General features: G+C 40.4%; 1 protein-coding gene and 1 long non-coding RNA gene across 4 annotated transcripts in view; one reads left to right on the top strand and one right to left on the bottom strand.

Annotated features, from left to right (window-relative positions):
• Positions 1–13965, bottom strand: part of CHST8 (carbohydrate sulfotransferase 8) — a 285704-nt gene that overhangs the window by 71282 nt on the left and 200457 nt on the right. The gene's annotated exons all lie outside the window — the stretch shown is intronic.
• Positions 1–13965, top strand: part of LOC132243606 (uncharacterized) — a 267778-nt gene that overhangs the window by 110458 nt on the left and 143355 nt on the right. For both annotated transcript variants that reach the window (XR_009455293.1, XR_009455294.1), the window contains exon 2: positions 10437–10696. This is a non-coding gene — a long non-coding RNA (uncharacterized LOC132243606). The remainder of the gene's footprint in view (positions 1–10436; positions 10697–13965) is intronic.

Here is a 13965-nt window from a genome sequence, read left to right as displayed (position 1 = left end):
TATAAACTCTATGTGCCTTTTTGGCGTGGAGCCCTCCGGCTCCTGTGTCTCTACACCACTCAGGCACCAATTTTCTGTGCTTCTCTCCCTGGCACCTGACTCTGAACCTTTCTCTGATGTCTGGCTCTCTGTACCTATCCCTGGTGCCCGGCCCCATGTTTCTCTCATTGTGGCTCTCTCTGATGCCTGGCTCTGTGCCTCTCTCTGGGCTCTGCCCAGATCCAGTGTCCTTTTCTCTGCGCACTGATGAGACCTCCCAACCTCCCCTTATAGCCTCATCCTGATCCCAATGTACTAAATAATAACACAAATACAAGCCCCTGGGCTATAACATAACACTAATGGAGACTGTGTTCTGTCTCTTTAAGAGGGTAAAACTTCCACCCTTAGGACAACACATCCCTTAGCCATGGGTACCTTAGGTCCCTGGATCGTTACTGTTCTTGTAGGTAGCAAAGTAGGTAGCAGCTAGTCACAGGTAGCTTGCTTGGGCAGAGGCTCCTTTCCTTGACATTTGCAAGAGAGAGAATGGTCCTGCTTGCTCCAACCCTAGGCTTATATGTCCCCCAGAGCCCTGCCTCCTCCTGGTCAACTGCTTGCTTACAGGTGAGGGCCAATTACCCTATTAGGCCATTGCTTAGGCAATTCACAGCTGTGAAGCTCTGCCTAGGCTTCCGAGCAGCCTGGCCTGGCTGCCTCTTCCCTTCAAAATAGCAGGCACATATTGGTGCCCTGTTATGGACAGGAATATTCCAGAGTTTTTATACCCAGCCACTCTAGAATTGTAATGGGAAAACCAGCAAGCTCTCTGATTCCCTAAGATGCTAGTCAGCTTCTGTTGGGAGAAGAAATCCAAGGAACTTCCCAAATAGGATTAGAAAGGTGTTTTTCCCCCTAATACTGAATATGCTCATTTTCCTCTGGCATCAGGATGATGGAAAGTTACCTGACAGCCCTTTGCTTTTATAAGGTTGGCTTCTGGACCCAACACAGGCAGGATTTTCCCCATTAATTCTTCCTTTTATCAGTACCAATGTAAGAGTAAGCAGGCACCATTCATCATTCCTCTCACCTGGGCTTCTGCAGTAATGGAGCTTGGCCTCTCTCTGCAGGGGAGTCCAGGCCTGGGGAAACTCCTTAGCCCCATTTGCTAATGGATCTGCTGGCAGCTTTCATTTAGCCAGCAATAACAGCATGAAATCACACTTCAGCACCAGAAACATCCCTCGTCTGCTCTTAATTCCAATTAAAGGTCCAGTAGGGGGCTCCCTTTACAGGAAGTGCAGCCACTAGTATAGCACAACCACGGTGGGGGAAAAAAGCACAGCTCTGTAAGGCTACATAGTCCTGATGCAAAGCTAAGAGGAGCCTGTAGTACATATAAACAGGCCAGAAAGAACCTGTTGATAAATCTACCAGTTGTTGACTCTCTTATTTGCCAACAGTGCCAGTCTGACCTGGCCTGTCATTCTGGACTTTGTTAATCTAGCCTGGGGGGTTTCAGTCCTGGCTGCCACAGGAGCACTTATTTCTGCAGCACTGGCCTCCCATTATTAAAATCTTTTGTGCAGAGTGGACAAGTGGTTGAACTGCAGTTGCAGTCAGTGACAAGTCTACCTTCTTACTCTCAGTCCTGCTAGTACATGGAAGGGAGGTGTCATGCTCAAAGGGGTTTGGGTTGCACAATGGAACTGTGAAATCTGTGCCCAGTGCTGGCAGTTTAGGGTCTACTAGCTTGGAAAAAGCATCCCTTTTCCTAAGGGAATCAAGAATGAAATTAACCAGTCAACCACCAGGCCGAGGTGGCCTTTGGGGCAGAGAGCATATGAGCAGCAGCTGTAAGTACTAGTTGTGATTTTAGACAGGAACAGGAAAAACTTCATAGTCATGGGCTTTGGAATGAACAAAAACAAGACAAAACAAAACACCTTTCTTCCCCCCTCCCCCCCGGTGAAAATTATTTAAATAAAGAATTGTAATTCCACCATCCTTTCCACTAAAGATTGTCTTTGTCTGTATGGTGGTTATAGAAGCAAGGAAGGGAACACTTAACTGTTCTAGAATGCATTCATCACCTAATGAGGGCTTAATACTACTTAGGCCTATGGTTAATTAGGCCATGTACAGACATTCAGTTTATCCTGAGAAAGTTGCTGCTCTCCCAGGAGAATCCGTGAGAGTTTACAGATGTTTGGGATTTTTTTCTCCCACAGCAAAAATGGATGCTCCAAAAGAAAAATAAACAGAAACAAAGGGGGATAAATCGCTTTTCCTGAGCAAGCAAATGTCTGTACATGTTCTTTTCTGAGAAAAGCCATGTCACAGTCCTCCACTATCCCAGAGTGCTTTGCTCCTGACCCCATCCTTCCCCAGCTGCTTGCTGGACTCTACTGCTCCAGCTGATCAGGGAGGCAGAACCCACCCCATCACAATCCCACATTGTATGGCAGGGAGACATAGGCTGACTCTAAGCAGTCTGGATTAGCCAGTCAGGGCAGACCTATGCATTGCTGCTATCTATATCCAGGGAAACTTAGGGATTCTGAGATCTGTGCATGGGGGCCCTCTGACTGCACAGCATCAGTACTACAAGCTCTCTGTTCTTTAGGGGCTCAGCACTCAACTGTCGGTTCAAGCATTACTTTGGATAAGTTTTTCTATCAGGAAAACAAACCTGGGAGAATTCTCTCAGTTTATTTGAATATACAGTCTTAGCACTGTCCCTAGAAGAAACTTTTCCAGTATCAGACCTCCAGTCCTGTGACCCATCTCGATCACTTTAGCAATGCCACTTGCAAATCTGTGTACAAAAAGGAGAGCCTCTGAGCGGAGTAAATATTGCTATTAAAGAATTCTCTGCCAGTGTGTTGGTTTCTTTCATATGAATTGGGGAATAGTACGTATAGATGTAGCCCAATATAATTAAAATAATGAATTCCTCCTTTATATCCCTTCTCAAGACTCTCTGCCATGAGCTTACAGAAAATCAGCTTCCATTTCAGAAACTGGAATGCACTGTATTTGATGATTTTGTATTTGCTGGATTTCTATTGAAGATAAAATCAGCAGTATGAACTAATTTTTACGTAGTATTGAGTGGATGAAAAATTCAAAAGCTAATGCAATGCAGCAGAATTATGACAGTAGATTTTGTATGTTATAATTTTTCTCTCCACCTAAACTTGCTTAGCTTATTTGGGTTGTACACTGGACATAGACTATGCCTGCCTGTTTAACATCTAGTACAATCCTGCTCTGAGCCTCTAGGTGCAAGTGTGTTAGAAATATTAGTAGCAGCTCCTCACACCTCTTGTTAGTCCAGGAATGTATATTGTTCAACATGCACATTATCTGACCAGTGTCATGAAGAATGCAGGGAGAAAAAATAGATTTGAAGATTGAGAGAGATGATAGATGGTTATTCTGTGAAACTGCTTGGAGGCCTGTGGTATTTGGGAGACATGCAGTTGATCCCAAAATTTTGCAGTCAGTCACATGGACATCACCCCCACAGCCATGTTGTGTTTGTGACGTGTACTGTGCAAATGTTTGGAGTTATGGGAGGTTGGAAGAATGAGGGGCCTGTACCAAAGTGCTTCCTGCTGCATTTATGACATGACCTACTTGGCCATTTTCAATTGGGTTCTAGTCTTGTTCTGGCTTTAAACAAAAGATAAGAACACTGTTTTTCTTTACCTGCCCCATTACGTCTGAGCTTTCCTCTTAAAATATATCCCCAACAACTGTCCCCATTTCTCATGCTATGAAAAGAAAGTAGTTATGGCTTTGCAATCTCACATTGTGCAATTTGAAAATAAAAAGATATCGTTCTGTCAAATGTTGAAAGAAATCTTCCTTTTTGAAAACAAAATAAATTGTCTGGCTGGGATTAAACAAGGGCAAAAAGTGAAGCATTTGTTTGTTTTATGAAGTCTGGTGAATTTTGATAATGAGTCTTTTAAAATATATGATATTGAAGCCTTTCTAATTCAAGACAGATAAGAAATAATGGTTACATATTTCAACTTCAAAGACAAAAGTAACCTTTTATCACCTAATTTAACAATCTTCTTAGTAAAATGTGTTAGAAGAATGTGAAATGTTATTTAAATAATAAAAAGCACCATTTTTGAATAGCAGGTTTTTTTTAATTGTCATAATCAAAATCCAAACACGTTCCCATACTTGCTTTAAATGGGTATTTCTAATGACAGGTTTTTCCTTAATGAGGAGCAGAACAAAAGGAAATCTGAACATTTTTGGTAAGATTTCAGTATGACTGAAGTTGTGATTTTGACAACCCCACACTAGGAGTATATGAAAACCAGAAAAGGCTTAGTTAATGTGTGGCAATGAACTGCTACTTTGCATTTTTAAATACTAAATATTTACCATATACTCTTAGGAACAACAAAAGCTAAAGAAATCTTAATCTAGTGCAGGTCATAAAACACAGCATATTAAAACATTTGTTTTTGATATGTGATACACTGTATCTTTTTAAAATATGTTATCTTTGTAAAATGTACTAATCTTTCACATGGATTTGATATGTGATAAACAGTGTGGCTTGGCTGTAGATGAATTGTACTAATACTTGAAAGGATTTTGGAATAAATTATTTTCTCATTATTAAAATATATTCCATATTTTAAAAAAGCAAGTAATGTAACAGTTTATTGTACTAATCAGCAACAGTTGACATTGGCAGAAAATGATGCAATCAAGATAGATACATTTGGTACACATTATTTACCTATAATCATAACTTCATGAAAAAGAAAATGATGCCCCTTAGTTAACTGTAACCAAAATGTGCTATGGTAAGGTTAGGAAAAGAAGAAAATATAACTTTTTGTTGGACCAAGATGTATGGATGTATCAATATATGAGATTTTGGATACAGTTCTACAGATGGACCCTTATGGAAAGCCTTAGAAAAATGAATAGAAAATGATAACCCATTTAATAAGAATGTTCCACAAACAAGTTGCATCGCATGAAAATTTACAGCAGAGAAAACATTCTGTATTAAATAATATTTGGTCTTAGAATTTTAGATCTTAGAGCAACTCTACGGACCCCCCGTTTAATTTCTAAAGAAGAGTTGGCTTCAAGCCTCTTCAGTTCTGGAAGACTTGTCTGTATGTGGAATCAGATACAGTTCTAAGGTTTCCTGAAAGGAGAGTATGTACCTAGCCTTCATAATTATATGAAAGGCCCCAAGTATGACTGAGTTGCAAAGGTCTTTTCCGACATAGGGAGCTACCACTATAGTTATCCTGGTAAAACTGCCTATGTTGATCCTCTAGAATATGAGTAACATTGTTTACCAGTACGTTTTCTGCATAGACAGTCAAGGACTCAAGGAATGTCTGAAGTACTAACTTAGCTTTTCAAGTAGAGGGGCCTTCAGGTATGAGGCAGGGTTTGAAGTACAGAATGATGTGAAGACTGTGATGTGAAGACTATATATAGGTGCTAGATTGTTTTACTATTGCTGGTGCCCTCATTCTGCAGTTCTGTCTGGCAAAACTCCCCCTGAAATCAGCAAAGTTATTAGTATTATCCCTTTAACCTTTCTGTCGTGCATAAAGATGGCAAGTACTATACTGCTAGGGGTTGCACAGGCATATAATAAACAGCTTGCAATCTAAAACAAGATGTAATAGTGTAATGAGAAAACAAGTGGGCAGAAAAAGCGATGGGACCAGAAAAATAACAGGGCATGTGAAATTGTTAGCCACTCAAGTAAAGACCATAGGCCCAATGTTATAAAATAGGATTAGAGAAAGATGGAGTGTTTGTTGGTTTGGAGGATGGGGAGGAATGTTTGGCTTCCATAAGCTCCTTTTTATACTTGATGAATTGGGCTAACTACTACAGCCCCAGTGCAGTTAGCATTTTAAGAAAAAATAATTATTTTAATTGCACTTCTGAGTTGGAGGATCCTTTGATATCAGTTTAATTGGAGGACAAATGGCCATCAGTTATTGAACTGCAGGGATTTTTTTTCTTTGGGTTCATGCTTCTCCACACATAACGAAGCTATGAATCATCAAAACATATGGGTGGAAGCATGGCTGTCATCTGAAATTTAAATGAGACAAAGCGTTGGGGAACCTATTCTTCCTTCCAGCCAGCCCCACCAATGACATCTGCTGGAAAGGTTACTTTCTGAAATTATTTCTTTAATCTTTTTCATTTTGCTCCATTTTCTATCAGCAGCATCTGTTGTAAGAAAACAAACTGCAATATGAAGCTGGATTCATTATTAAAATAAGAGATTATAATTTCCACATCATTCTCTCCATTCCCCTCTATACCCCCCTTACTAGTGTTTGATAATAATCTAGTTTCATAATGAAATTCATGAGGCCGCAACAACAAAGGAGCTCATGGAAGAGAACAGGAGCTTGTCAGATGGTATAGATTTGCATACTAATGAAGATGATGATGTTATTAATATTACAAAAACTTAGTAGTATCCAAATGCCAGTGAAATTTGAAATGACAGATCATGATTAAACCCCTAAAACAAATTAGAGAATATATTTTACGATACAGCTATATCTCCCAACTGCTGAGGACACAAGTAAATCCACTGCTTGTAACTGAATTGTTTTATGATTTGTGTGATGCTGCAAGAAGGTTAATAAATGTAGACTTTGCAATATGTTTTATCATCTGTACGTTATTGGAAAAAAGTACTGAAAATGCAATTTTCTTTTAAGTTACAAAGGCTGATCAAAAAAAATCAAATAAAGGTGTGCAAACTGTGCTGCCTGCAGTAGTCCATGGGCTTGTGGTTGAGAGGAATTTGTTTCTTCTGGCTTTTGGGTAGGCCAGTTAGTTACCAGTAAGCTGTCTCTGCCTTTCTTTCCTTTTTTGTAAAGTGGGTATTTCAATATTTAATCTTGAGGGTATTTATGAGACTTCGCGCACTTAAATCATCATACGGAGAGTGCTGGATAATTAAATGCTGTATAGCATTGGATGGAGGATGGGAGATGCTCCCTTAATGAAAAAGTAGTTTGAAAGTACTTCCCTGTCCTTTACTGGGTCCTCTCGGACATCCTGCTGTTGATGGGTTAGTGGGTCATGCACTGTGCCTTTTAGCAGCGAAGCTCGGGTTCCCCTAAATCCTTGGACATGGGTACACCATCATTAGTAAAACAAGTGCAGTGTTAGCGGGCTTTGGAAAAGCTCCATCCAGCTGACGGGGTACGGGGTGCTGAGTAGGGGGTACTCTGTCCTCAGGGTGAAGCGGATTGTCTCTATGTTCCAGTGGTTACTCGTTTGTTAATTCCCAACTACGTTTTCATCTCCAAAAAATCAAAATGTCCCATTAACTTTCTGTTTTAAGTTCTATCCCTTTAAACTCCTCACTTGACTGTCTGGTTTTCTGTCTTTCTGCTGCACACTTAAGCCTGTTATTAGACCGGCTTTCCATTTTCCATGTCTTCTGAGCAGTTATGGATCTTGAGCTGCTCCAAAAGAGCACTTCAGGATTTCTCAAGGAACATGTCAAAGCCATAAAGCTAATGATAATTATGTGGGCCTGCTTTGCTGCTGCCTCAAATCTTTGTGCTGATGCCTATGCAGAGAGGGTGCTGTACTCCATCAAGGCAGAGCAGTAGTACTTGACAACACCCACTCTGAATAAGTGTAAATGACTCAAAGTGCAGAGTACTAGAGAATAATGTTAATATTTCCTGCCTCAGAATTAAAGAAATGGGGTGGTCAGTGGATATTTTTCCTCGGTTACTCTCATTACAATACGTATTATGCTGCCACAATCCAGCAAATTATCAGCGGAAGACATGGAAAAGGGGGAGAGGTTAGCACTGAATTTGTCTTTATTGAGAGGCTTGTTTTTAAGCTCCAAGAACATGAGGAATTTAATCTGCTGTAACATAAGCCCCTGTCACTCAGGAAGAGAAGCTCAGAGGAGCTGGAAACCCTTTTGCATGGGAATGATTGAAAATGGTGATGTGTTTGAGCAGATTTCAATATTTAGTGACCGTGAACAACTTAAGTGAAATGTAATGTTCTAAGTTGTGTGAGCGTAATCAAGAAGTTTGTACTTTACAGTTATGTCTCATCAGGATCATTTTGCCCATTTAAGGTGATCTAAACTCTTCAACCTAGCTGAAGGACACTGACTCGAAACTGAAATTTCTTTTTTATTAGCCCACATTGCACCTTCAAGGCAGTCAAGAAGGTGGGACAAAAAGGATAAGGAAAAAGCAAAATGTGTACAGCAGTTTTGTAAACTGTATGCATCAGAGAGCTCAGCTTTACCAGGCTTCCTTTGGCTTTTAGTAGGACGTGTATGTGTGTGCACGTGTATGGGGGGGTGTTTTGTGGAAGTGGTAGGGGATGCACCCATAAGGTTCAGTGGTGGCTGCTGAGCATGCTGAAGGCTGAATTCTTCCTTTCCTCTTGCACAGCCAATAGAAGCTCCCCAACAAGCCCAGTTTGCTCAGGCAGTGCGCAGGGATTGGGTCACATGCTAATGCTAATACTCGCATGCTTGTGTAAAGGAACCATGGATTCATGTTCAAATATCTTGCAGTTTCTCTGTAGATAAGATTTAGCCCGAGGCAGATATTCGGTTACTTACCTGGCATTTTTAAATAATGGAAAAGATTCTAAATAAGCTTTGTGGTTCACCTTAGAAACCTTCCTGGTGCCTGTGAGACGACTGTGTCCTCACGGTAATGTTCTACAGCAGGCAGGTAGCCGCCCTAAGAGCTAGAAAAGTTTTCAGTGCCTGTTTCCTCCTCTATAGAAGGTTTAATGTGAATTAATAAATCTGTGTTAAATAAAACAACATGGTAAAATGACAGTTCTGGCAACCTAACCTGTACTTGTTTTTTTTATATCTTCTCCCAGGGGACTGGAGACTGAGCAACAGTTCCTTGTTGCAGTGCTTGATCTGATCAAAAACATTTCAGATTTTCAGAGCCATGTCAGAACAGTAGTGTGGGAAAAGCAGGACAGCTTGTCTATTCTCTGTTGCCTTCAGTGCAGGATTGTCTTTTAGGAGACATCCACTGGAGCCTGGACCCCCAAAACGCCTAGTGGGATGATGGTTGTGTGTGCTGTTCTGTGCAAGTGCTGCTTTTCTAGTTACACTTTTTATTTTTGGAATGGGTATGAATTATGGGGCCTCTGCTTAGAGATGGACCACTCTCCTGCAGTAATGGATTGCTGCAGGCTCTATTTGCAGAGGTTTGCAACACACCCACCCTGTTGCTTTGGCTGCAGGGAACTCATGTCTTTCGGTGATTTTTTTTTCACATAGTTATATCTTAGAATTATTTACAGGGGGCCCTTCACAGAGCACTACTTGTCCAGTTCAGATGCTGGATCTCATCTTTTCCAGGCTGTCTACAAGTTGCCCATTTTCTTATAGGGCCTTATAGGATCTTCATGGAAAGCTTATAGGGGATGGCAGTAGAAGTAGGGGAAACACTTCTATCTCCATCTTACACTAAGGCCTACCAAGCTTCTCACTTGTGCTGTTGCTTAGCAGTCACCCTCTGAATACACAGAAATAGTGAGAACAGATTCTGGACTGTGAGTCAAAAGGCATGGCTAGTAGGCAGGAAATAAATTTCATGGTAGTGAAGGGACTGGATCTGTGTGAAAACAATTGCCCCAGATCCGAGATGATTTCCAAGCAGAGGATGATTGTTTCAAATAGCTCTAGAACTAACTTTTAATTTCAGGTGGATTCAAAGTACTGTGCAAGTCTTCTGTATTGTTCATAGCAACTATTGCTCCCTTCCTGTTATTCACAACATTGCATATGCAGGACTATTAAATAATGTGACCTTCATCACATACAACTCAACATCATTCTCTTTCTATTTCTTATTGTTTCATAGAGACAATAACAAATAGTTTACTCCAAATTCCACCAAGGTAGCTGGCTTTCAGAACATAGTAGAACTAGATTTTTTCCCTGACTATTGGCAAATGATACAGACTGACATTCAAGCACTATTGTCTATCAGAAGCTTTTTGAAATAAATGTAGCAATCTAGTATCTTCAAGCCCAATAATTTGCACTACAGTATAATTTACAGAAAGTCTTGAATGGAAAAGTGAAAGTAAATGGAAGGGAGCCCACCAGTAATACATATTTATAGCTTTTATTGTGTGAAAGTAGGACTTCCTTTGAACATTCTTTCCAAGGAATCAGTGACTCGCATGAGAAGGCAGGTTACCTTTCCGTAGTATTTCTTGCTTCTAATTTATTTTTTGTTTTATGTTTCTGAAGCCAATTAGAATTTAAATTTTTTTTTTTTTCTTCAGGATTGAAACCTGGCCTTCAAAAGTCCACATACTGTAAGCTCACAGATTCTCCATTTCCTTTTCCTATCCCTGGCTTACCCAGATTGCCTATTCTATTTCTCTGTTTACAGAAGCCTGCTGGTACTTCTGAGTTTTAACGGCCAAGCTTCAGTGCTAATGCATTGTGCATCTGTGCTGCATGCTAATACATCTAGATACCTGCGGCCAAACTCAGATGTGGCGTAAGTGGCCGTCTGACGTTAATGGAACTGCACCTGCTGAAGGTGAAGCTGAATTTGCTCCCTGGAATCAAAGATAACAAGAGCTATTGTGAAGAGTGAAGGTCTGCTTTCCAGCAGGGTCAGTAGGGACATCCCCTTTCACAAATCATGTAAGTATTGTGTACAATGCCTCATCTACAGCTATGAAAATATATCCTGCAGCAGATCTTTATCTATGAAAAAACCATGCCTGCAAGTCTTAACTGTTTGGGATCAAAACCCCTTTGCTTGTCCATCCCCTCCCCCCAACCTTCCCCCCCCCAAACAAATGCACAAGCTTTAAGTCAACACCATGCATTTTTCAGCTCTCCTGAACTAGTACAGAGCTTTCAATTTACTCATAGTTCACAGCACCACTATAACCTGCAGTGATGTGCAAATGTGTTGTGACAGCCTCCACTCCATTTGGTGTCAAACTACAGTGGTGACCCACACTATTTTCCCTTCAGAGGAAATCTATTATGACCAGGCCTGAACATAGCCTATAATAAGTAAGTGCCACTACTCTGAATTCATGGATTTGCACCCACTGACTACTACATATGAATTTCTTTCCAATGTGCCAGGCTGATTTACGGGATTAAGAGATCCTTACTTTCGAACTGGCAAGGAAGGGGAAGGGGTAGAATGGTTGTTTGGAAATGAGTTTGCACATTATTTAATTCTCAAGGCATTATCTTGTGAAATACATGACTGCTGACACAGTTTCGATGAGCATTGTATTTCTATTTTATTCATATTTTCCATTGAATACAGCTAGATTTAACTACCGCGTAGACCTTGGCATTCTTATAAAATCTCCCCTCTCTACATATTAAGGTCTGTGTGGGTCTTACACTGGTCCACAGAAAAATTAAGTAATAGTTTTACTGATGAACTTCAACATTCTTTAAAAAATGCTAATTGTATGTCCTAGTGTCTGAGGGAAGGGGAGAATAAGAGAATACATGGAGCAATTTAGAGAAAAATATTGGTTATATCAAGGTACTTAAAGGTGATTACTCTGAATCATTGCTTCCTCCTTCATTTTTACATGATCATGATTTAAATTACCTGTGTGCCTTTCCCTTTCTGCAAGAATTTCACTTGTAAGCATTGCCTAAGGCTGTGTTCTGCAGAGCCAAAATTCTGCTATTGAGGTCCAATTGATTTCCCCTTTAGTTTAAAGGGAAAGCTCTGGGACATCAAACATCAATGCTGCGACATTGTAGACATTGGACAGTGAATGTTAAATACATCGTACGTTTGCATCCCTTCCTGTGGTTTTCCTCTTGCTAGGCTGCCTTTTGTAATTTCTGAATTCCCTTCTCTCCTGCCAGTGCCCCATTCCCTTTTTAATTCTTTGTATTGTACAATGTCATCTTATTCTTTACAAATTTGTTTCAAAGGGTTTCATCTGCCACATATCATTATTGTGTCTCTATTTAAGTCTTTTTCTTGCCTCCTAAGACAATTACCTCTTCATTTAAGAGGTGCTTGTGTGGTTAACAGTTAATTAGCCTTTTACCCTCTGGTCTCTGTGCCCTTCTTTAGGTAAATTCTGACACCTTTATTAGTGCTCCTCCCATATTTTGTTCACAATTTAAGTGTTATATCTTTCTGCTCCTTTTCATCTTCCTCTGCTTTGTGTGTTCCATTCCAGATTCTCTTCTCTCCAGTTAACTATGGTCTATTTTCTCTGTCATTTGAAGAAAGCTTCACTGAGGGGCCGGACAGAGGAACACATTATACCAACTTAAAAGGCTAGAAGTAGTTACTGTGCATCAGTTGATCTGCTTTATGCATCTGTGAAAGCTAAATTATCCTAATCTGGCAGTTGTTTCCTTCAAGGGTAAACAGTCCCAGTTAGCTGTTCGTGTAGAAACTGCTAGTTCTTCAAACTGCAAGTTTCCGTTTAAGCAGGACAGAGCAGACGCAACAAACGGTTGCAGTGGATCAGCGGATGCATGGTAAGTCCCTTCCTCTTTTAGTTTGTATAATGTGTTCATCTCTCTGCACCCTGGCAAAATTTCCCGTGTGTACCTCCTTTTTCTGATGGGCATTTTTAGATACTCTAAAAATGTTGCAGTATGGGGGCCTGTTCCAGCTTCTGTTGAAGGCAATGACATAACAGCCTTGTAGAAGGTAGTAGGAGCTGTTTTGTATAAGGTTCCAAATGAGCTCTTCAGGGTGTTGATGAAGCATGTTATCCATTACGCAGGATGGCTAGAGAAGAGGAATGAAAGGCTTACCAGTTAAAATGTACTTAAATGTACTAGACAGGAGCTATCAGGAACATCTTCAAAGCTGTGAGGATATTAGCAATATTTTAATAAGATGTCTTCCTCACAAAATCATTCTTCACTGCCTATCACAGACGCAGTATAGCAGAGATGCGTGCATATGAAAAGAGGAGAAGGTAAAGAAAATTTATTCCACATTTTCCTTTAAGATAGCTAGCCAAGAGGCCTTGATTGGCCCTCAGAGTGTGGCCCCTTGAGCGTATGAATCAAGTTGCCTGTTCACTAAAAAGATGTGCTTAGGGATTTTTAGTGTCTCTCCTTTGTTCTATGTTCTCCGTCATTTGCAGAAAGCGAAACTGAAGCCCGTGGCCCTAGTGTGGCCGACTGGATACAGTTATATCGGCTGTACTTGAACTGCTTTCCAAAGTTCTGGTTATATCTGCCCGACTCCTTGTGTGAATGCCCTAATTTAACTTAATCTTAAACAGGTTCCTAACTGATTTAACCTAAGACAAAATAAGTTTCTTTAAGTCAAACCTGCATTGGTTTAGCTATGTAGATTTAAAAATGAAGTGAAATCAGTGCCACATTTTTGTGCAGGCAAGCCTTGTCACTGCATAGTTGGTGGTCCAACTATGCTGTGAAAGAGAAAAATTTTTAGCATCTGATGGGCTTCCCACTTCGGCACTGATCCAAAACCCACTGAAACCAGTGGAAAGGTACCTGCAGACTTTAATGAGCTTTGAATAAGGCACTTCCACCACTATCATACTGCTGAAGTCCATTTGACTCAGTACACTAATTCCTCATATATACAAGCATTAATGCAAACAGATTGAGCCTGTAGTATATGGCATTCTGATGAGGCTGCTAACAAGCATTTTTTGCCATGGCAGAGCCATAACTTTAGCCAGTGTTTTGCCATAAGAAATAACCAGCCTTATTTGCCTTTGTTACAAAAGCCATTAGCCATTTGTTGCTTAAGCCCCCCCCCCCCCCCCCAATGATCCAGTATGAGTGCAAACAGAATAAATAATGGAGTGGGTAGGTTACTTCACGGTCACATAATACATTTCTAATAGATTCAAATAAAATTAAAAACCTGCCCACTGAGAAGAATGATGTGTGGATGTCATACTAGGGGTAATACAGGAGAT

The sequence above is a fragment of the Alligator mississippiensis genome, chromosome 10, assembly GCF_030867095.1.
Source record: "Alligator mississippiensis isolate rAllMis1 chromosome 10, rAllMis1, whole genome shotgun sequence".
Lineage (NCBI taxonomy): Eukaryota > Metazoa > Chordata > Crocodylia > Alligatoridae > Alligator > Alligator mississippiensis.
The sequence above is the reverse complement of the archived record's forward strand: the minus strand, read 5'-3'. Positions and strand labels throughout refer to the sequence as shown.